General features: G+C 50.8%; 3 non-coding genes across 3 annotated transcripts; all 3 read right to left on the bottom strand.

Moving 5' to 3' along the window:
• Positions 1-5,296: 5,296 nt before the first annotated feature.
• On the bottom strand, positions 5,297-5,378 carry TRNAS-CGA (transfer RNA serine (anticodon CGA)). The gene has a single exon. It is a non-coding gene; the product is annotated as a tRNA-Ser (tRNA).
• An 11,600-nt stretch (positions 5,379-16,978) lies between these two features.
• TRNAS-CGA (transfer RNA serine (anticodon CGA)) lies at positions 16,979-17,060 on the bottom strand. Its single transcript has one exon. It is a non-coding gene; the product is annotated as a tRNA-Ser (tRNA).
• Positions 17,061-17,148: 88 nt separating this feature from the next.
• Positions 17,149-17,230, bottom strand: TRNAS-CGA (transfer RNA serine (anticodon CGA)). Its single transcript has one exon. It is a non-coding gene; the product is annotated as a tRNA-Ser (tRNA).
• Between the last annotated feature and the right edge of the window lie 3,472 nt (positions 17,231-20,702).

Raw genomic sequence — 20,702 nt, 5'->3', positions numbered from 1 at the left:
CTGATAACAGAACCCACATTAATGTAATCTAGAACTGCAAACAAGGCATCATGTGAAACACAATCAAACGCCTTTTCAAGGTCGAGTTGCAGAACCGCCACGCTACCGCATGTTGCATCACAACACTCCAGTACGCATCTCGCCTTATGTATGTTCGTAGCAATGGTCCTTCCCTTGATCCCGCAAGTCTGGTGAGGCCCAACAATCTCCTTAATAACGGTCTGTAATCTGGCTGCTAGTACTTTCATTAGTATCTTGTAATCAACATTTGTTAGGGCTATTGGCCTGTATGACGTCACCAATCTCAATTTCTCAGTTTGTTCTGTTTTAGGGATTAGTACAGTATGTGACGACGCAAAAGAAGGCGGCAACAAGTTAAGATCGTAGCCTTCGTTAAATACTGCAGCTAACAATGGGGACAACGCTTTTCTAAGTGCTTTATAAAAAGCCGCGCTCAAGCCATCAGGCCCTGGCGACATCCCTGGATTTAGATTATCAATGGCACGCTCAACTTCATGTTCGGAAATCGGCCGCTCCAACCTTTCTGTTGTGTCAGCATCTAGTCGTGGCAAGGAAGAAAGAAACACGCGCTTATACCTGTCCATGTTCATGTCGCGAAATGCAAACAGTTGCTGATAGTATTCGTAAAACGCACGTGCAATGCCGTCTTTATCTGTCACGAGGTTGCCGTTCCACTCTATCTCTTCTATGTCGTTTCGACGACCATGCGCTTTCTCGAGACCGAGAGCCCGTTTAGTGGGCGTCTCGCCTGCTGCGCATCTTTCGGCCCTGGCGCGAACGAGCGCTCCTCGATATCGATCTTCATCTAGTAACTCAATTTTCTTTTTCAGTTTTCTGATATCGTCATTATAGACCCCTGGCTCTTTGCACTCGTGCGCTATTAACTGATTTAGTGTCGCCCTTAAACAAGCTTCTTCTCGCTTTTCGTCATGTCGAATACAACTGCCTTTTTCTATAGCTTTCATCTTAATTTCTTGTTTGCACCATTCCCACTGCTCTCCAATGGTGGTGCAAGGCCGTTGTTCTATCTCGTTAAGCTTCCCTACAATTATTTCAACTAAAGCTTCATCTTCTAAGAGTTTGGAGTTTAGCTTCCACCGTCCCCACACAAATTTTTTCTTTCGGTTTCTAGGGCCGATTGTACATTTCACAAAACAGTGATCCGAAAAAGACACTCGCATAACGACATAATTTTGGCATTTCGGAATCGCATCCAACGATAAATAAATACGGTCGAGCCGGGCATGACTAGAACCTTGGAAATGCGTGTATTTCACGCTGCGCGCTCCCTCCAAACACTCCGCTACATCATCTAGAGCAAATTCGCCAACTAGCTGCGACAAAACATCCGTGCTTGCGTCTCTAAAGGCGCGGCTACTTGTCTTATCTCGAGCACTTAAGACACAATTGAAATCGCCCATAACGACGAGTTGTCGCCCACTATTTAGATATCGCTGAATGCTCACGAAAAAATTTAACCTTTCATCAGCCGCATTCGGTGCATAAACACAAAGAAGGCGCCATTAGCTGTTATGAAAAACGAAGTCACAAACAATAAAGCGACCTTGCATACATGAAATCACTTCTTGCACTGTCAGTCCTGGCAACTTCTTAACGAACAGAAGGCACCCGGCCGATGTGCCAACCGCGTGACTAACAGCCACATCGTACCTCGACGTAATACGCTGCACCAGGCTCCCCGTGTCCTCTTCCCCTTCTATTTTGGTTTCCTGAACCGCCAACACGTCCACGTCCTGGTCCGTTAAAATACGGTATACTTGACTTTGCTTTCTTTTCGATGCAAACCCACGGACGTTAAGCGTTGCTACGCTCGGTGACTGTTGCATCGCCATTTTCGTACTTTAGAAGGACGCAGGGAGCATGGTGCTTACCTTTCGCGCCTAGCACGGCGCTAGACGCTTCCAGAAGTCCCGCCGCCATCGTAATTATCGGGCTGGACGTGCTGCGAGAGCGGCTTTTCGGCTGCCCTCCGGCCCGTCGCGACGTTAGGTTGCGGTCTGAAGGAAGGTCGTCGTCCCTGCACAGTTTTCGCTGGTGGTTCCTCGGCGTTGCCAGGGAGCTGCTTTTCCGCTCCGTCACCGGCGTCGGCGTGCGGGCGCTTCGGCGCACTGCCAGCGCTCGTTGACCGGCCGCCGTTCTCCGCATTGGTGTTCTCATGCGCCGATGCCGCCGGAGCACTTGTCCCTTGAAGGGGCGCTTCCTCGCTCACAGGCACCTCCGAAACAACGGATGGCAGTACCTGTTTCTTGTCCACGCCCTCGCCCGCCTCTTTTTCAGTGGTCGTCGGAGTTATCACGCTGGGGGCCACCGCAGAGCTTTCCACACCATCGGTCCCCTTGGCTGCTTCCTCAGCCTCGACGACGTCCATAACGTCTTCCGGTGTCTCCTCTCTAAGCGCTGGCACCGTTGCGGCAGCGTATGTGCGGACACACCCATCTTCCGAATGTCCGAAGCGTCGGCAGCGTGAGCAGCGAGGTATCTTGCAGTCACGTCGGACATGACCGCTTCCCTGACAACGCAAACACTGCATGGGCCGCCCAGGCACGACCACAAGGGCAAGCTCGCCGGCAACTCTTATCTGGTGGGGGAGGTCGTCCGCCTTCATTCCAGGCTTCAGCTTGAGCAGAACTATCCTTGTGGTGGAGCCCTTTTCTTTCACTCCTTGCACTCGCCAACGCTCACGGGTTACCTCCGTCACGTTCCCGAAGGCCGCAAACGCAGTCCGGATATCTTCGTCGGCGACGCCGTGCAGCATCCAGTGTAGCCGCAGTTTCAGCACATGGTCCTCGGGGTCGAATATAAGACACCGGCGTCCTTTAACTGGAAGCTCCTTGAAAGCCGCCAATCGCTTCGTTGCTTCAGCGCTGTTGAGTGTCACCGCCCAAACATGGTTGATTTGGTACGCCCCCAACGCCACAACGTCGGGGAGCGCACCCGCTTGGGCGAGGGCGTCACGAAAGTCTTCGACCTTGTAAGGCCGCGCTCGCACGTCGCCGTGCAAAAACACCGTTGTAAGAGATCGGTAGCGTACGCGGGGTCATCGGAACGCGGCTGGGGGCGCTCAAAGCGAAGCGTCTCCTTTCTTGGAACGCGGCCGCTCGCGAACGCGCCGGCAAGTACGGGTGTTCCCCCACCCTGCGGAACCGATTCGCGCACGTGCTGACACGAATGTGTATTTGTGTTTGTTTTTATTTTTATTTTGTGGTGGAGAGGGTGATTTACCCTACAGGAGTTCGAGGGCTGGCCAGGCTCTCAATAAACCAATCATGTGAACATTGTAACATGATTGGAAGCCACCAAATGTGGGCCGGGCCTTTAGGGCTTTAAAACCGGGCCCCGGAGCTGGAAGCGGGGTTCTGCGCTAAGGTCAGATGCTACGCATCTTCGGCCACGCCGAGTAGGGGCCTCCCCTAGTATTAGTCAGTTCCACCTTTTTGTTGTTTGTCCTTTGCTGTTTTAATTTGTCTCTAGTGCCTTAACTTGTATCTATTGTAAATACTGTACATAAAATTTGAAGTGTTCGCCTTACCCCTGCGTCTCAACTGAACACAAGGCCGTCTCTGACGGGGCACCTCTGGTGCGAAGAGCTTCAGTCTTCCAGTTGGAACCAACCGTCTCCGACGGGGCACCCCTGGTGCAAGGAGAGTAGAAGAACCTGAAATTTACTGGCGCAGTCGACAGGATCCTGCGGGCATCGGAAGACGGCGCAGGAAGAAGATTGAACGCAGGGAGAAAGGCGACGGTCAGGCAACAGCAGCGTTCGGGAAAGGACCTGCGGAGAGACGGCGGCAAGGACGCAAGGACCACGGCAGGTGTCCAGCGACGCGGGACTGCATCCGGTCAAGGAAAGCAGCCCGTCGAGAACTCGACGGTCACCGGCGGCGGACCAGCGGCGTGCGACAGCCCATCGCAGCGTCCGGGGAAAGTGGCAGTGGACACCGACGCCAAGGAGCTGGCAATGCGGATCGACGCATCGAAACCGTGAGTTTCCTTGGTCGCATTGTTCACGTCCCTGTGTTCGAGCCGGTAGGACAGCTGAGGGGTACGGAAGGCGGTATGGAGAGTTATCCAAGCCGGCCCTCACTTGATGTGAAGTACCAGGTTGAATTAGCGAAGGCGCGCTTAGCGGACCTTCAGGCTCAACTTGCGAAAGTAAATGGCGGAAAGGCGCTGCTTCACGAGGAAGAACCTCAGGATGTTACGTATGTCTTGAAGGTTATAGAAGTAAGACGCCAGCAGGTAGAGCTCGAGATCTCTCAGATCAAAGAGAATAGAAGAGCCAGTCAATCAGCCAAGGAGAACGTGCCCGAGTCCCGAGTGGAGAGGCCGCCTGTGTTGGAACGCGAAGGCAAAGACCTGTCAAGCACAGGTCAAGAAAACAGCCAGGCAGAAGAAAAGAGAGAGCCAGCTGTCCACGAAACTGTAATCTCTCGTGAAGAAAGTATCGTGACGGAACGCAGCGTCGCGGTATTCGAGGCGGTGAACGCGCACTCCGACGATACAGCTGCACAGGCTAGCTCTACCACAAATGACACCAGGTACGTGGACGCGAGTTCAGGAATAAAAACTCGGCCACAGGCAAGCTGCGAAAAAGAGCAGTTGGTTCAACGTGAAACGACGAGCGACGACGGACGTCGGATCGTCGAGCTAGTGACAGCAGCAAACCTAGCGTTGCCGCAACCGCACACCGTGTCGGGCATAGGGCATAAAGTGTCCCGTAGCGCTATTGATGCCAGGAACCTTCCATCTGAGGCAAAGAACGAAGGTTGGCCTGATGGGCCGACGGGACCGAGCGCCGCGCAGTTGTTGAACGCACAGGACGTGTGTCCCACCAGGTCCTTCGAGGACAAGGAGATGCGTGGCGACTTGCCACAAGGCAAATTAGGGTCAAGCGACTGCGAGGGAGCTCAGGCGGCCTCAGACTATGCCACGAAGCCGGCAAGCGCCGATCAAGCACGGAGCGGCAATTTCAAGGTTTGCCTGTGCAGTAAAGGTGCAAATGGCCTCAAGCGAAGTAGAGTAGCAGGAGGCAGGTGCGTATCCTTCACGTTGAAAGTCAGCGCTTGGAGCAGTACGTTCCGTGCTGCTCCGCTCCACCGGAGCTCATGATTCTGCGACCGTTCACTGGCGTGGCCGGAAGTAGAATGACCACTCGGCCACGGCTGCGGATGTCTTCGCAACACTCCATTTGTAAACTCTTTTTCTATGTATGACCTGCATGTGAATAAAAAATATCAGCTCATCAGCCAGGACACGCAGCCGACAGGATTCGAACCGGTGCGGGGAGACCCCAATGGATTTCGAGTCAATCGCCTTAACCACTCGGCCACGACTGCGGATGTCTTCGCAACACTCCATTTGTAAACTCTTTTTCTATGTATGACCTGTATGCGAATACAAAATATCAGCTCATCAGCCAGGACACGCAGCCGACAGGATTGGAACCTGTGCGGGGAGACCCCAATGGATTTCGAGTCCATCGCCTTAACCAGTCGGCCACGACTTTTTTTTTTCTTTATTGCCTCCTTAGACAACAGTTCAAACAATACAGACACGAATAAAACACGTCAGTACAGGCAGACCTGGCGTGGTTAAAACTTTTTAAGGTTCACCAAATCCTCCAGAACAGCCATCCATTGCAGCGGCTCCGCTAGTGCGCGATACACCTCTGCAACGTACGTAACAGTCTCAATAAAATTTTCACGGGCAGAACGAACAACGATGTCCACATGTCGAACTGCCATCCTTGTCTTCCACAAACTGTGGAGGCCGAGGAGCATGAACATGTCATACGGTGTGTCATCATCTGTCTCTGCAGTTAAAAACCTGATTCCTGAAGGGGTAATTGGTAGTTCTTTTTTAAGTGTGGGTTGTAAAATGTCCCAGAGAAAGATCGGGTCCCAGCATTCAATGAAAACGTGTTCAATGGTTGCTGGTTTTTTGCACAAACGACAGTTTACTGTCCAGGGCACAAAAATTCCTTTGTCCTCGAGCCATGTCTTTACTGGAAGATTATTAGTGTGCAGCTTGAAAAAGAAAGTTTTAATAGAACCTCTTATTGGCATCTTTTTCACTCCTCACAAAACATCATCTCCTGGGCCTCCGCAATACAACGTTCTGTACAGTGGGACTGGCATCATGACGTCAATTAAATATTTGTACAATTTCTTTTTTTTAACCAAAGACAAGTACTGCAAAGAAAACCGAGCTGTTAGTACGCGATATGACACAACAATTTCGTGCAGATAACCAGTTACACCACGATTCACAGCATCACCAGTGGTAACAATGAAATCAGGTAAAGTTCCAGCCAGTCGAACATGTAACATTGTGCGCAAAAAACCATCACTTTGGTCCCGTAATAAAAAGAAACGTGACACAATTTGTCTAACAAACAAGTTTGATAAGCCAAGTCCTCCACTGCGAACGGATAGAAAAAGATTAGAGCGACTAACCCTCTCCCAACTCGAGCCCCGAATGAATACCGCAAAAACCCTGTGCATTTTTTGCACATTCGCACGTGAAATGAAGAGAACTTGTAATACATACCAAATCTTTGCGACAAGAAATACATTGCACACTGTAGCCCGCGCAAACATTGAGAAACCGCGACCTTGCCATGATGCAGTCTTTTCTTTCAAAGTCTCCATTTCTCCCTTCTAATATTCGTTATTTTCTTTGTAATACTGTAGTGGGACACCCAGGTATTTAGCTGGTGTCGCCGTCCAAGCCATATTTGCAAAATAGCCCGGAGTCACGTCCCAGTTGCCGTGCCAGAAGCCAACGCTCTTTTCCCAATTAATCTGGGAGCCCGTCTGTTTGCAAAATTTGTCGGCTACTTGAACCACCTCAAGGACACTACTTCTGTCCTCGCAAAATACAGCGATGTCATCCGCGTAAGCTAACACTTTAACTTCTGATGACTGCAGTTTGAAGCCATGAATGCTTGCATGGCGCAACAGAGCAACAAAGAAGGGTTCAAGGTACAAGGGGAACAACAGTGGGGAGAGTGGGCAGCCTTGCCTCACTGATGATTGGACAGGAACAAGTTCGCTGAGCGTCCTGTTTATGACAATACGCGTTGTACAGTCGCTGTAAGCCATCCTGACACCTTCAATAATCACGCTGCCGATATTGGTATGTTTTAGTACCTCAAACATTATTTCATGCGAGACCTGGTCAAAAGCCTTCGCCAGGTCGAGCTGCAGCATAGCAACTCGGCCTGTGAACGCGTCGCAGCACTCTAAAACACTTCTCGCAATATAAGTATTAGTTGTGATCGTGCGGCCCTTGATTCCGCATGTTTGGTGAGGCCCCACAAGACTTTTAATCACTGTTGGTGTTCTCTTCGCCAAAAGTTTCATTAAAATTTTATAATCGGTGTTTGTTAATGTAATTGGCCTGTATGACTCAACAGACAACAGCTTCTCTGGGTCTTCTGTTTTTGGTATTAGCACCATGTTACTTGTCCTAAAAGAAGGGGGCCGTCTATTTTCCTCGTACGCTTCTGCGTACACACGCTGTAAAATCACTGACAGTTCATTTCAATTCAATTTCAATTCAATTTTATTCTCCAGTTATACACTGGAACGTTCTCCGGGCTAAAAGGACCGACTGGGCCTTGACTGAGTCCCGGAGACGTTTACAGAGCAGCGACAGGCAGTACATACGGAGAAATACTATGCAATACAAAAGTTAAACAGAGTATACACATATAAAAAGTACATACATATATACAAAGCACACAAAAGAGGACACTTATACAGAGTTATATAACTACAAAATGCGAGGAAGAAGGCAATTACAATTTACTAAAGTATTCGTGTAGTTTTTTACGCGAAAGGTTATTCATATTGTCACGTTGTAGTGACGGCAGTCCAGCGGTCAGGAAGACACCAGGAAGAATTTGAAACGAAGCTCTTTATTTGGGCTGACTTGCGCCCGCAAGATAACTGAATCACTCGGCGGCGGCGTAAGCAACAAACGTGCTCGTCAGTCGTCGAACTACGAATTCCCGCTGCTCGCGGCATCGTTCAATTTAAAGCCGGCAAGGAAACTTCGAGATAACAGGTCGAGATCATCTAGAGTAATCTAGAAACACGTAGATGCAGCTGTTCATGGCTGTGAACAATCGAGATAAGTCCGGTCGCTTCTCGCGTCACGAACAAAAATGATAACAGCCCTTTCCTGCAGCCTTGAGCGTGAACGAACAAACAATACAATGATACGTGGCATTACCCCCCTTCCAAAGAAGCATCGTCTCGATGCTTTAAAATGAAAATAAACGCGGAAAATGAAACTTCGAGTGCTTTAGCGTTCATAATATGGCTTCAGGCGTACGACATGTACGACTTCCGGGCGTGGGCGGCGTCGCTGAGATGCTGTCGTGGCGTCGGGGATGACTTCATAGTCGAGGTCACCGATCCGACGGAGAACCTTGTACGGGCCAAAGTAGCGTCGCAGCAACTTTTCGCTCAATCCACGGCGGCGAACTGGCGTCCATATCCAAACCCGATCACCTGGCTTGTAATGCGTGTCTCGTCGGCGCAGATTGTAGCGTCGGGCGTCGGTGTGCTGCTGGTCTTGAATGCGAAGCCGCGCAAGTCTTCGGGCTTCCTCGGCGCGATGAAGGTAGGCGGCGACGTCGAGATTGTCTTCGTCGGAAACGTGCGGGAGCATTGCGTCGAGTGTTGTAGTGGGCTTCCTGCCGTACACCAGCTGGAATGGGGTAAACCTGGTTGTCTCCTGGACAGCAGTATTATAAGCGAAGATCACGTAGGGCAGAATGGAGTCCCACGTCTTGTGTTCGGCGTCGATGTACATGGAGAGCATGTCTGCGATGGTCTTGTTCAGACGCTCTGTGAGTCCGTTGGTTTGTGGATGATAGGCAGTGGTCCTCCGATGGCTTGTCTGGCTGTAGTTTAGAATGGCTTGCGTGAGCTCCGCTGTAAACGCCGTTCCTCTGTCTGTGATGAGCACTTCCGGGGCGCCGTGTCGCAGGAGAATTTGTTCGACAAAAAATTTTGCGACTTCTGTTGCGGTACCACTAGGCAACGCTTTTGCTTCGGCGTAGCGGGTCATGTAGTCGGTGGCCACGATGATCCACTTGTTTCCTGATGAAGAGGTCGGAAAGGGGCCGAGGAGGTCCATCCCTATTTGCTGAAAGGGCTTGGTTGGCGGTGGTATGGGATTCAGGAGTCCGGCTGGTCTAGTCGGAGGCGTTTTGCGTCGCTGACACTCACGGCACGTTTTCACGTAATGGGAAACGTCGGTAGCTAGCCGTGGCCAATAGTACTTCTCCTGGATGCGGTGCAACGTGCGAGCAATCCCGAGATGTCCTGCAGTCGGCTCATCATGACATGCCTGCATAATTTCTTGCCTGAGATTTTTGGGCACGACAAGAAGATGCACTGTCCTGTTCGGCGCGAAGTTCTTCTTCAGGAGGACATTATTGTGAAGGACGAAGGACGACAGTTGCCGCTTGAACCCTCGGGGAGGCGATGCGGTCTTGCCTTTCAGATAATCAACTAGGCTTTGCAAATCAGGATCCGAGTGCTGCTGCTGCGCGAAACTGCTGGCGCTTACCGGTCCTAAGAAAGCGTCGTCGTCTTCCTCTTCGGGTGCTGCGTCGACAGGAGCTCGTGACAAGCAGTCTGCATCGGAATGCTTGCGGCCAGATTTGTAGACTACAGTTATGTCGAATTCTTGAAGACGCAGGCTCCAACGAGCAAGGCGGCCGGAGGGATCTTTCAAATTGGCTAGCCAGCACAGAGCATGGTGATCACTCACAACCTTGAATGGTCGTCCGTATAGGTAGGGGCGAAATTTGGACGTGGCCCAAATAATGGCGAGGCATTCTTTCTCTGTCGTCGAATAGTTGGCTTCGGCTCTCGACAGTGAACGGCTAGCGTACGCGATAACTTTCTCCTGTCTGCCATTTTTCTGAACGAGGACCGCTCCTAAGCCCACGCTGCTTGCATCGGTATGAACTTCGGTTTCGGCGTTTTCATCAAAGTGCCCGAGCACAGGAGTGGACTGTAAGCGGCGCTTCAGCTCGTTGAAAGCTTCCTCTTGTGGCCTTTCCCATTTAAAAGGCACGTCAGCCTTGGTAAGTTGAGTCAAAGGTTCAGCGATGCGCGAAAAGTTCTTGACGAATCGTCGGTAATAAGCGCACAATCCAAGGAATCTGCGTATAGCCTTCTTGTCATTAGGCTGTGGAAACTCTGCGATCGCAGCCGTCTTCTGGGGGTCTGGGCGAACTCCATCCTTGCTTACGACGTGACCAAGGAACAGCAGCTCCTCGTAGGCGAAGTGGCACTTCTCTGGTTTCAGTGTCAGGCCTGAAGACTTGATCGTTTCCAGCACTATCCGAAGCCTTCTGAGGTGGTCTTCAAAGCTTGAGGAGAAGACAACAACGTCATCTAAGTAGACTAGGCAAATCTGCCACTTCAAGCCTGCGAGCACCGTATCCATTACTCGCTGGAACGTCGCTGGGGCAGAGCAGAGGCCGAATGGCATCACCTTGAACTCGAAGAGTCCGTCTGGCGTGATGAACGCAGTCTTCTCGCGATCTCTTTCGTCGACTTCAATTTGCCAGTAGCCGCTCTTCAGGTCCATCGATGAGAAGTACTTAGCGTTGCACAGCCGGTCCAGTGTATCGTCGATGCGGGGGAGGGGGTAGACATCCTTCTTCGTAATGTTGTTCAGGCGGCGGTAATCGACGCAAAAGCGAAGGGTGCCGTCTTTCTTTTTCACTAGGACGACCGGTGCTGCCCAGGGGCTCCTCGATGGCTGTATGACGTCGTCACGAAGCATTTCCTCAACTTGCTTGCGGATAGCTTGGCGTTCTAGCGGCGATACGCGGTAGGGGCTCTGTCGCAGTGGTCGCGCGTGTTCGTCTGTGACAATGCGGTGCTTGGCAAGCCGGGTTCGTCGCACATTCGATGCTGATGAGAAGCAATCGGTGTACCTTTGAAGAAGACTGCGTATTTGGTCTTGTCTGCTCCGGGGTAATGCCGGGTTGATGTCGAACGTGGGTTGATGGCCTTGGTCAGATAGTTCTGCGGGTTGGTCGGGTAGGGCAAATACGTCTCTGATGTCTGCCAGCTCGTCGAGGAAAGCGATCGTCGTACCTTTGTTTAGATGCCGGTATTCTTCGGTGAAGTTGGTTAGTAACACCTGGGCTTGGCCATTTCGGATTTCGGCGACTCCCCTCGCGACGCCCAATCCTCGATCCAGGAGTAACTGGGTGTTCCCCTCGATAACGCCTTCGGCATTTTCGATGTCTCCAGTACCTATGCCGACGAGAACACTTGATCGGGGTGGCACGCTCAATGCTTCATCGAGGACGTTTAAGGCAACGTGATGAGTCGCGCTCGTCGCAACAGGTATGGCTTTTTCCGTGGAAAGCTTGATCGACTTAGATCGAAGGTCGATGATCGCCCGATGTTCGTTCAGGAAGTCCATTCCCAAAATCACGTCTCTCGAGCATTGCTGTAGGATCAGGAAGGTTGTCGCATAGGTTCTCCCATTTACAGTAACTCTCGCGGTGCAGCGTCCTGACGGCGTAATCAGGTTGCCACCTGCGGTGCGGATCAGCGGGCCATCCCAGGTTGTTGTTACCTTCCTGAGTCGGACAGCGAGTGGGCCACTCATGACAGAGTAGTCAGCTCCCGTGTCCACCAAGGCAGTAACCGCGTGACCGTCGACCGTAACTTCAAGGTCACTTGTACGCGTTCTCGTATTGTACGTTGTCTTCGGTGTCCGATCACGGCTTCGTCGAGTAGTGAGGCTGCGGTGGGCGTACTGCGACGTTACTTCACTGGGCAGCGGTAAAAGCTTCAATTCTGGCCGCGTCGTCGTCGTCGTCGTCGGTCTCGTCGTCGTGGCATGGTCTTGAGTACTCGTCGATGGAGGATCTTTGTCATTGCGCTTAGAAGCAACCTCACCTCCAGAGGCTGCTTTATTTAGTTTAACCTTCGGGGGCTGGGGGAGCGTCCACGCACGGCGTAACCTCGGCTAGGAGATACAAAGCGCTGGGACGATGGCGACGGGGAACGTGATAGGCGGCTCGGCGATGAGTATTCTTCCCGACGTAAAAACTCCTCGATTTCGGCTGGTCGCTGGCCGGGTCGGGGTCGTGGAGCGTCGTAAGAGAAACCTCGGATGCCCAGTCTTCTGTATGGGCAGTGCCGGAGGACGTGACCGGCTTCTCCACAGTGGAAGCATAGTGGGCGGCGCTGGTCGGGAGTTCTCCACTCGTCGCATTTCCTCGGCTGCGCGTGTCGCTCGTAGGACGGGCGGGTTGGGGCGAGTGGGCGGCGGTCCAACGCAGCTGGCTGTGGGCGATAGGGGCTTGGGTCCCGTCGTCGAGGTGCAGGACGGCGCACAGCTGCGGCGTAAGTCATGGCTGGGGGCTGCAGAGGCTGCGTGGGTGTCGGCGTCACACCCAAGGCCTGTTGAACTTCGTCCCGGATTACGTCAGTAAGTGGTGAAACCTGCGGCTGCGTTCCATTTGGCAGCAATCGTCGGAGCTCTTCTCGTACTACTTGGCGTATAACCTCCCGCAGGTTATCGTTGTTAGCGGCGTCCAGGCAGTTTGCTGAAAAAACGCGCTGCTGGCGCTCATATTGGCGGGCTCGGGCGTCAAGTGTTTTTTCCATCGTGGAGGCCTCTTCTATGAATTCCGCCACGGTTTTCGGTGGGTTCCGTACGAGGCCGGCAAAGAGTTGTTCTTTAACTCCTCGCATAAGCAGCTTGACCTTTTCTTCTTCCTTCATGTTCGAGTCGGCACGCCGGAAGAGACGCTTCATCTCCTCAGTGTACACTGCAACGGTCTCGTTTGGGTGTTGTATGCGAGACTCTAGCAGCTGCTGGGCTCTCTCCTTTCTCACGACATTTGTGAAAGTCTTGAGAAGCTGCTCTTTGAAGGTTGCCCAATTCGCGAGGCTGGCTTCCTCATTCTCAAACCAGACTCTTGCTGGTCCCTCCAGGGCAAAGAAGACGTACCTAAATTTCATGGCATCGTCCCAGTTGTTAAAGACAGCCACTCGGTCGAACTGCTCCAGCCATTCTTCGGGGTCGGCGCCAGGCGAAGCGTCGAAGGTTGGTGGCACCCGGGGCTGCTGCAGAATGATTGGAGTCGTCGTCTGGGGCAAGCTCATGGTGGACGTTGCTGCTGGCTTTCGCTTCCGGGTAGGGTCCGGCAGATTCCCGAACTCTGGTGCGTCCCCTTGCAGGCGTCGGCTAGCGCGGTGGACTGGACTCAGGTCCTGCGGTTGATGACTCAGAGGGCTGGCGTCACGGCTTGTAGGGGGTGTCCGGAACATGAAAGGCTACCCAGCACCTCCACCAGATGTCACGTTGTAGTGACGGCAGTCCAGCGGTCAGGAAGACACCAGGAAGAATTTGAAACGAAGCTCTTTATTTGGGCTGACTTGCGCCCGCAAGATAACTGAATCACTCGGCGGCGGCGTAAGCAACAAACGTGCTCGTCAGTCGTCGAACTACGAATTCCCGCTGCTCGCGGCATCGTTCAATTTAAAGCCGGCAAGGAAACTTCGAGATAACAGGTCGAGATCATCTAGAGTAATCTAGAAACACGTAGATGCAGCTGTTCATGGCTGTGAACAATCGAGATAAGTCCGGTCGCTTCTCGCGTCACGAACAAAAATGATAACAGCCCTTTCCTGCAGCCTTGAGCGTGAACGAACAAACAATACAATGATACGTGGCAATATCTTTATGGCGATTTAATATAACAGGTAGATTGTGCTTTATGGACTGCAATTTATAATTGGTGCGAAAATGAGGAACGAGCCAAGGATCGGTGTTACGGGTAGCAACATTGTGTTCGTGGCGTGTCAATGAAGATACACGTTTAAAAAAAGATTGGAACTCTTTTGTAGAAAAGAGAAATGACTTCAAGATGCGATACTCATAAAAGTGATGAATTCGGATATATTCGGGCGTAAAAGCCTTGTAAAAGGCTGCACTTAAGCCATCGGGCCCGGGTGACTTGCCTACAGGTAATTCCTTTATCGCCGTCACAATGTCGTCCGTGCTTATAGCACCTTCTAGGCTCTCTTTAGTTTCATCTTCTAACTTCGGCATGTCAGCAAGAAACTCTTCTTTAAATCCACTTTGCACTTGTTTTGCGCCGCCAAAAAGATACCTATAGTGCTCGACGAATTCCCTTGCAATTACCGCGCTATCAGAACTGATTTCATTTTGATAAGATATCTGTTTGATTTCCTTCTTCGTAGCGAATCGTTTTTCATCGCCCAGCGCCCGTCTATTTGGGCTTTCCCCCAGCCATAACCTTTCTGCGCGTGCGAAAATCACTGCTGCTTTGTATTTTTCCACATCAAGCACTTCCAATTCGCTTTTAACTTTGCTTACTTCAGTAGTGTATGCGCTGGGTTCCTCTCCTTCCATCCTTACTAGCCATTCAAGCGGCCGTTTGAGCTCATTTTCATTTAACGTTTCGTTGTAGCGTCGGATAGTGCCCCTTTCAATCGCCATCATTTTTACTTGGATTTTTAGTTCCTCCCACGCGACCGCGTACTGCGCGGGCTCCCTTGTCAACACATCGTCAATCTTTTCTTTTACGCTATTAACGAAAGTGTCATCTTCGAGCAGTTTAGCATTAAGCTTCCACAATTGCCAATTAAACTTTGGTTGCTTTCTTTTCGTCCCTAGCGTAAAGGACACCATACAGTGGCCACTAAAGCATACAGGTGTAACGGAATAACAGTTACAAAGAGGTATCAGATCCAGTGACAGATACGCTCGGTCTAGTCTCGCTTGACTTTTCCCCTGAAAATGTGTGTATTGTCGTTTTCCCGCGTTTGAAAAAACCATGCCAACATCTTCAAGCTTATGTTCATTGATTAGCGTGTTCAATAGTTCAGCGCTTTTGTCTCTAACGTGGGGGTTGTTTGCACGATCGTCCACACAACAGACACAGTTGAAATCACCCAGAAAAATAACAGCACTATTACATTTGATGTAGGGTTCAAGGTTTCCGAAAAAAATAATTCGGTCTTGCATATCATTTGGTGCGTACACACATATCAGTCGCCATTGCGAACCGGCAAAAAGAAAGTTTAAAACAATCAGACGCCCATTTTCACTGACAGTTAGCGACTCCTCAAAAATGCCAGCGCATTTACGTGTTAAGACGGCACAACCACCAGATGTACCTACAGCATGGCAAATAGAAACATTATAATGCGCTGTAAACGCTGTAAGCATACGATCTGTCTGCTCCTGGCTCTCAACTTTCGTTTCTTGCACAGCCACAATGTCAAGCTCATTGTCTAGGCAGATGCGGCTGAGCTGGTATTGTCGCCGCCTTGCTGAAAGACCTCGAACATTAATGGTGGCAATACTTAGTGTTTTCTCCATTTTAGCTATCATTTAAGAGCAGGAACAGACAGATCGTGCAGTGGAGACAGACGTGTGACGCGTAGCAGTAGCCAGAAATGCTCTTTGCGCGCAGCATACAGTACAAATGCCCAACACTGTCTCCTCTCTCGTACCTTGGTAGCGTCGCGCGAGCACACCGCTGCTTGACCGTCCATTGCTTGGCGTTGTGCTCCTAGGAGCCCCCTGAGGCACAGGTCCCGGCGTCTACGGGGGCGGTTGTGCCGCCGGTCTTCTGTCCGGCGGGATGTTAGGTTTCGGGCGTAGTGACGCCCGGCGTCCCCCCACCGTTTTAGGTGGCGGTTCATCGTTGCTGGGAGAGGGGAGCTCGCCGTCGTTTAACATTTCCTTGCTCGATCTTTTACCAGTTGCTCCGCTTGCCTCGACGCTGTCCATATCGACCACGCCCTCCTCAACCTCGGGTGTCTCTTCCGGCTCACCTACGCTTTTGACTGCTTGTTTGCTGGAACCTTCTTTGCAGCGCTCGACATCCTCCTCCTTTTTCTCCGTATTGGCGCTCTCAGGAGGCAGTTCAGGTGCAGCCTTCGGCACGCTGTCGTTACCACCTGAAGCTTCTTCGGCGTCAGCCTCGTCCATGAGGAGTTCGGAAACATCCTCTTTCCCTCTCAGTCCAGTGACACCGGCGTACGTCCTGACACACTCGGACTCGTCATGCCCGTAGCGCCGGCAAAGCGCACAACGTGGTACACGACATTCCCGCCGTACGTGGCCTGTGTTGCGGCACCGAAGGCAAAGCGGAGCCCTCCCCGGGACAACAACTAGTCCCTGCTCCCCACCAATGCGCACCTGATGGGGCAAATCGTCGACCGACAGGCCCGTTTTGAGCCTAAGAGTCACCAGTCGCGTCGACGACCGTTTGTCCTGTAAGCCTTGAACTCGCCACCGTTCCCTTGCAACTTCAGTGACCTTTCCATATGATGAAAATACATGGAGTATGTCTTCATCTGGCACGTTATGCAGCATCCAGTGTAGCTTCAGGTGAATGTCTTGATTGGTGGCGTCGATGACCACACAGCGCCGCTCTTTCACTTTTATGTCGCCCTCGCTGAGTATCTTCTTCACACCGTCGCCGCTTTTGAATGTCACTGCCCACACATGGCTCATTTGATACGCCCCCAGGGCGACTACCTCGGAAAGCAGCGATAAGCCAGCCAGCGCATCTCGGAAATGTTCCACACGATACGGTCGATACCGCACATATGCATGCAAAAAAATGGTGTTTAAAGCAACACGACCTGTTGGTAGCTGAGGAAGAAGCACTTGATATTCCTTGTCGTCGGTGGCAACACCCCTAGTACGGCGGCCCGGCTGGGCCGCTGAAACCGCTCCTGAGGAGCCTGACATTCCGTGACCGTCCTGCTCGAAAGCCGGAAAAGGAATCCTCCACTCGGCCACGACTGCGGATGTCTTCGCAAAACTCCATTTTTAACCTCTTTTTCTATGTATGACCTGCATGTGAATAAAAACTATCAGCTCATCAGCCAGGACACGCAGCCGACAGGATTCGAACCTCTGCGGGGAGACCCCAATGGATTTCGAGTCCATCGCCTTAACCACTCGGCCACGACTGCGGATGTCTTCGCAACACTCCATCTGTAAACTCTTTTTCTATGTATGACCTGTATGTGAATAAAAAATATCAGCTCATCAGCCAGGACACGCAGCCGACAGGATTCGAACCTGTGCGGGGAGACCCCAATGGATTTCGAGTCCATCGCCTTAACCACTCGGCCACGACTGCTTTTTTTTTTCTTTATTGCCGATTTTGACGTACAAATCAAGAGGTTACAAGAAATAAAACATGGCGGCCACACTTCGGCCGACACGACTTTAAAATTTTTTGAGCGACATTAATCCATCTAGTACAGTTATCCATTGTGGTGGATCAGGCAGTGCGTTGTACACATTTCTTAAGCGCACAACGCTCTCAATGAAATGTTCGCGAACCGGGCGAACAACCAAGTGCGCGTGTTCAAACTGCATTCGTGTTTTCCACACCGCGTGGAGGCCCAGGACCATAATGAGGTCATAAGGTATTTCCTCTGAGGGATTTACAGCCAAGAAACGTATGCCATACGGATCCAGGGGTAACTGTTTTTTTAAAGTTCTTTGGAGTACATACCAATGAAAGATCGGGTCCCAGCAGTCTAGAAATACGTGTTCTATTGGTTCGGGTTTCTTGCATAAAAAGCAGTCAGTGTTCCAGGGAATGAAGAGTCCTTTATCGTGAAGCCAGGTCTTAACTGGGAGGGTGTTTGTATGTAACTTGAAAAAGAACGATTTGGCGGAGGGTAGTATAGGCATTTTCTTACCTCTCTTTAGGACGTCCTGTCCTGGGCCACCGCGATGTGGAGAACGGTACAATGGTACAGGGAGCATGACATCTACAAGGTCTCTGCAGAGTTTTTTCTTTGTAACGGTTGACAGGTACTGCTGGCAAAAATGTACATTCAACAGCCTATACGATAAAACAACTTCATGCAGGTATCCAGTCACCCTTCCGCACCTATTTTGAACAGACGAGACTACGAATCCAGGCAGAAGTCTATACAGTCTTACTTGTATAACTGTGCGCAGGAAGATACTATTCTGATCCCGTAAAAAAACAAAGCGTGCCACAATTTGTCGCAGAAACAAGTGAGCCAGGCCAAGACCTCCTTTCTTTACAGGCAAAAACAAATTCGTTCGACTGGACCTGTCCCAAGTCGAGGCCCAAATAAAAATAGCAAAAACCCGGTGCATTTTTTGAATGCTCATCCTCGCCGCACACAACACATTCATGACGTGCCAGATTTTTGATATCAAAAAAAGGTTGCAGACAGTGGCTCTAGAAAACATCGACAGTTGCTTGCCTTGCCACCCGTTCGCCTTTTCTTTAGCCATCAAGGCTTGATCCCTCCAGTACGGTTCAGGGTCGCGATAATTTCCGAGAGGCACACCAAGGTACTGCGTTGGCACCATTGACCAGGTGAGCCGACACAAGGCTTCTGGTGTGTCCACCCAATCGCCATGCCAGAAGCCATGACTTTTATCCCAGTTTATCTGGGCTCCAGTCGCATCACAAAACTTTTCGACGACATTAGTTGCCTCTCTAATGCTATCTTTGCTGGCGCAGAACACCGCGATGTCATCCGCGTACGCCAGAATTTTGTCTTCGGCAGCCTGTAGTCTGTAACCTGTTGTGCGCGCATTATGTTCCATCGCCAGACAGAGCGGCTCAAGATAAGCGGCAAACAGCAGTGGTGAAAGGGGGCATCCCTGCCTCACCGACGAGAGCACGCACAAGCTATCAGTGAGCTCACCGTTAACAATAATACGCGTTGTACATTTTTTGTACGCCATCGTGACGCCTTCCGTAATCACACTGCCCACATTCGTGTGTTCAAGTATGCAGAGCAATGCCTTGTGCGAGACACGGTCGAAGGCTTTTGCCAGGTCAAGCTGCATCATCGCGACGTGATCGCCCAGCGCATCGCAACACTCGAGCACGCTTCGAGCCACGTGCACATTCGTCGCGATAGTGCGGCCTTTAATGCCACAAGTCTGCTGTGGTCCAACCAACTTCTTAATAACGCCTTGCAGTCGCTTTGCTAGAACTTTGGTGAATATTTTATAGTCGACTTTAGCAAGAGTTATTGGGCGATATGAGCCTGGCAACAACCGTTTCTGAGCATCATCACTCTTCGGGATTAGCACAATATGCGAGGTTGTGAAGGACAAGGGTAGTCTTTTCTGGTCATACGCTTCGCTAACAACGTGATAAAGAACTTGGGCAACCTCAGACCGGAAGGTTTTATAGAAAATGGCCCCTAAGCCATCCGTCCCAGGTGCTTTCCCGACTGCCAGCTCATTTATTGCGCATTATATCTCACTTGCTGTGATTGGTTGTTCTAGCTGTGTCCTTACTTCTTCGTCAAGCTTTGGCATCAACGGAAGGAATTCTTTTTGGAAACAATCTTTAAGGTCCCGTGGATGGCTTAGAATTTCTTTAAAGTGCTCGGCAATCGCTTGCTTAATTTCATTTCTGTTAGACGTGACGTTTTCACCTATAGCTAGTTGGCGGATTTCTTTTTGACATCCGTATCTTTTTTCATCAGAGAGAGCCCGCTTGGTTGGCATTTCTCCCTCCCACAGCTTCTCGGACCTTGATCTCACTACTACCGCCTTGTACTTCTCCGAATCTATCCGTTCAAGTTCAGTTTTCACTTCCTTTATTCCTCTAGCACACAGACCAGGCTCGACATTCTCCATACTAACAAAAAACTGCAGTTGCTGGCGAAGCTTTGTCTCTGCTTCTTTCTGATTGCGTCGAATGACACTACTTCTTTCAATAGCCATTGTTTTTACTTTCTGCTTAAAATCTTCCCAACGAATGGCGTAACTTTCTGGCACGCTTGCAGTCAAATTTTTCAGTTCTTTCGTTACAGCGTCGACAAAAGCTTCGTCATCCAACAGCTTTGCATTCATTTTCCACAAGTCCCAGCTAAAGATTCGTTTCCTCTGCGTCTTTCCAAAGGCGGCCGTTACCAAGCAGTGATCGCTGTATGCGATGGGTTTCACTTCGTACTCGCTACACATGGGTATCAATTCGGCAGAGACATATAATCTGTCTAACCTTGCATGGCTGTCTTGCTGGAAGTGTGTAAACTGCGGACGAGTACCGCTGGCGAAAACGCTACCAATGTCTTCAAGGTCATATTCGTGCACAAGTGTATTAAGAAATTCTGCACTCTTGTCACGAACACGCGAATGTTTTTCGCGGTCATCAACATTGCAAACACAGTTAAAATCACCTAGCAGTATTATCACTTTCTGACAATTTAGGTACGCCTCAAGGCTTTCAAAGAATGCCCGCCGTTCCATGTCAATATTCGGCGCGTATACACAGATGACGCGACACTCTAATTCGCCAAAGACGATATCTGCGATTAAGAGGCGTCCACTGTCACATGAAAATACTGACTGCACGCAGATTCCAAAGTTGTTGCGTATGAATATGGCGCAACCACCTGATCCACCAATCGCGTGGGAAATACACACATCGCAATGAGCACGAAAATTGGACACCATTCGGTCGGTGAGCTCCTGGCTCTCAATTTTTGTCTCTTGGATTCCCACTATATGTAAGTCATTATCTAAGAGAAGGCGACTAAGCTGACATTGTCGTCGTCTTGCTCCAAGGCCCCGTACGTTTAACGTCGCTACCCGTAGCG

Source organism: Amblyomma mixtum, chromosome 5, assembly GCF_055824585.1.
Source record: "Amblyomma mixtum isolate Tamu chromosome 5, ASM5582458v1, whole genome shotgun sequence".
Taxonomy (NCBI): domain Eukaryota; kingdom Metazoa; phylum Arthropoda; class Arachnida; order Ixodida; family Ixodidae; genus Amblyomma; species Amblyomma mixtum.
Note: the sequence above shows the minus strand (reverse complement) of the source record. Positions and strands in the feature narration are given on the sequence as shown.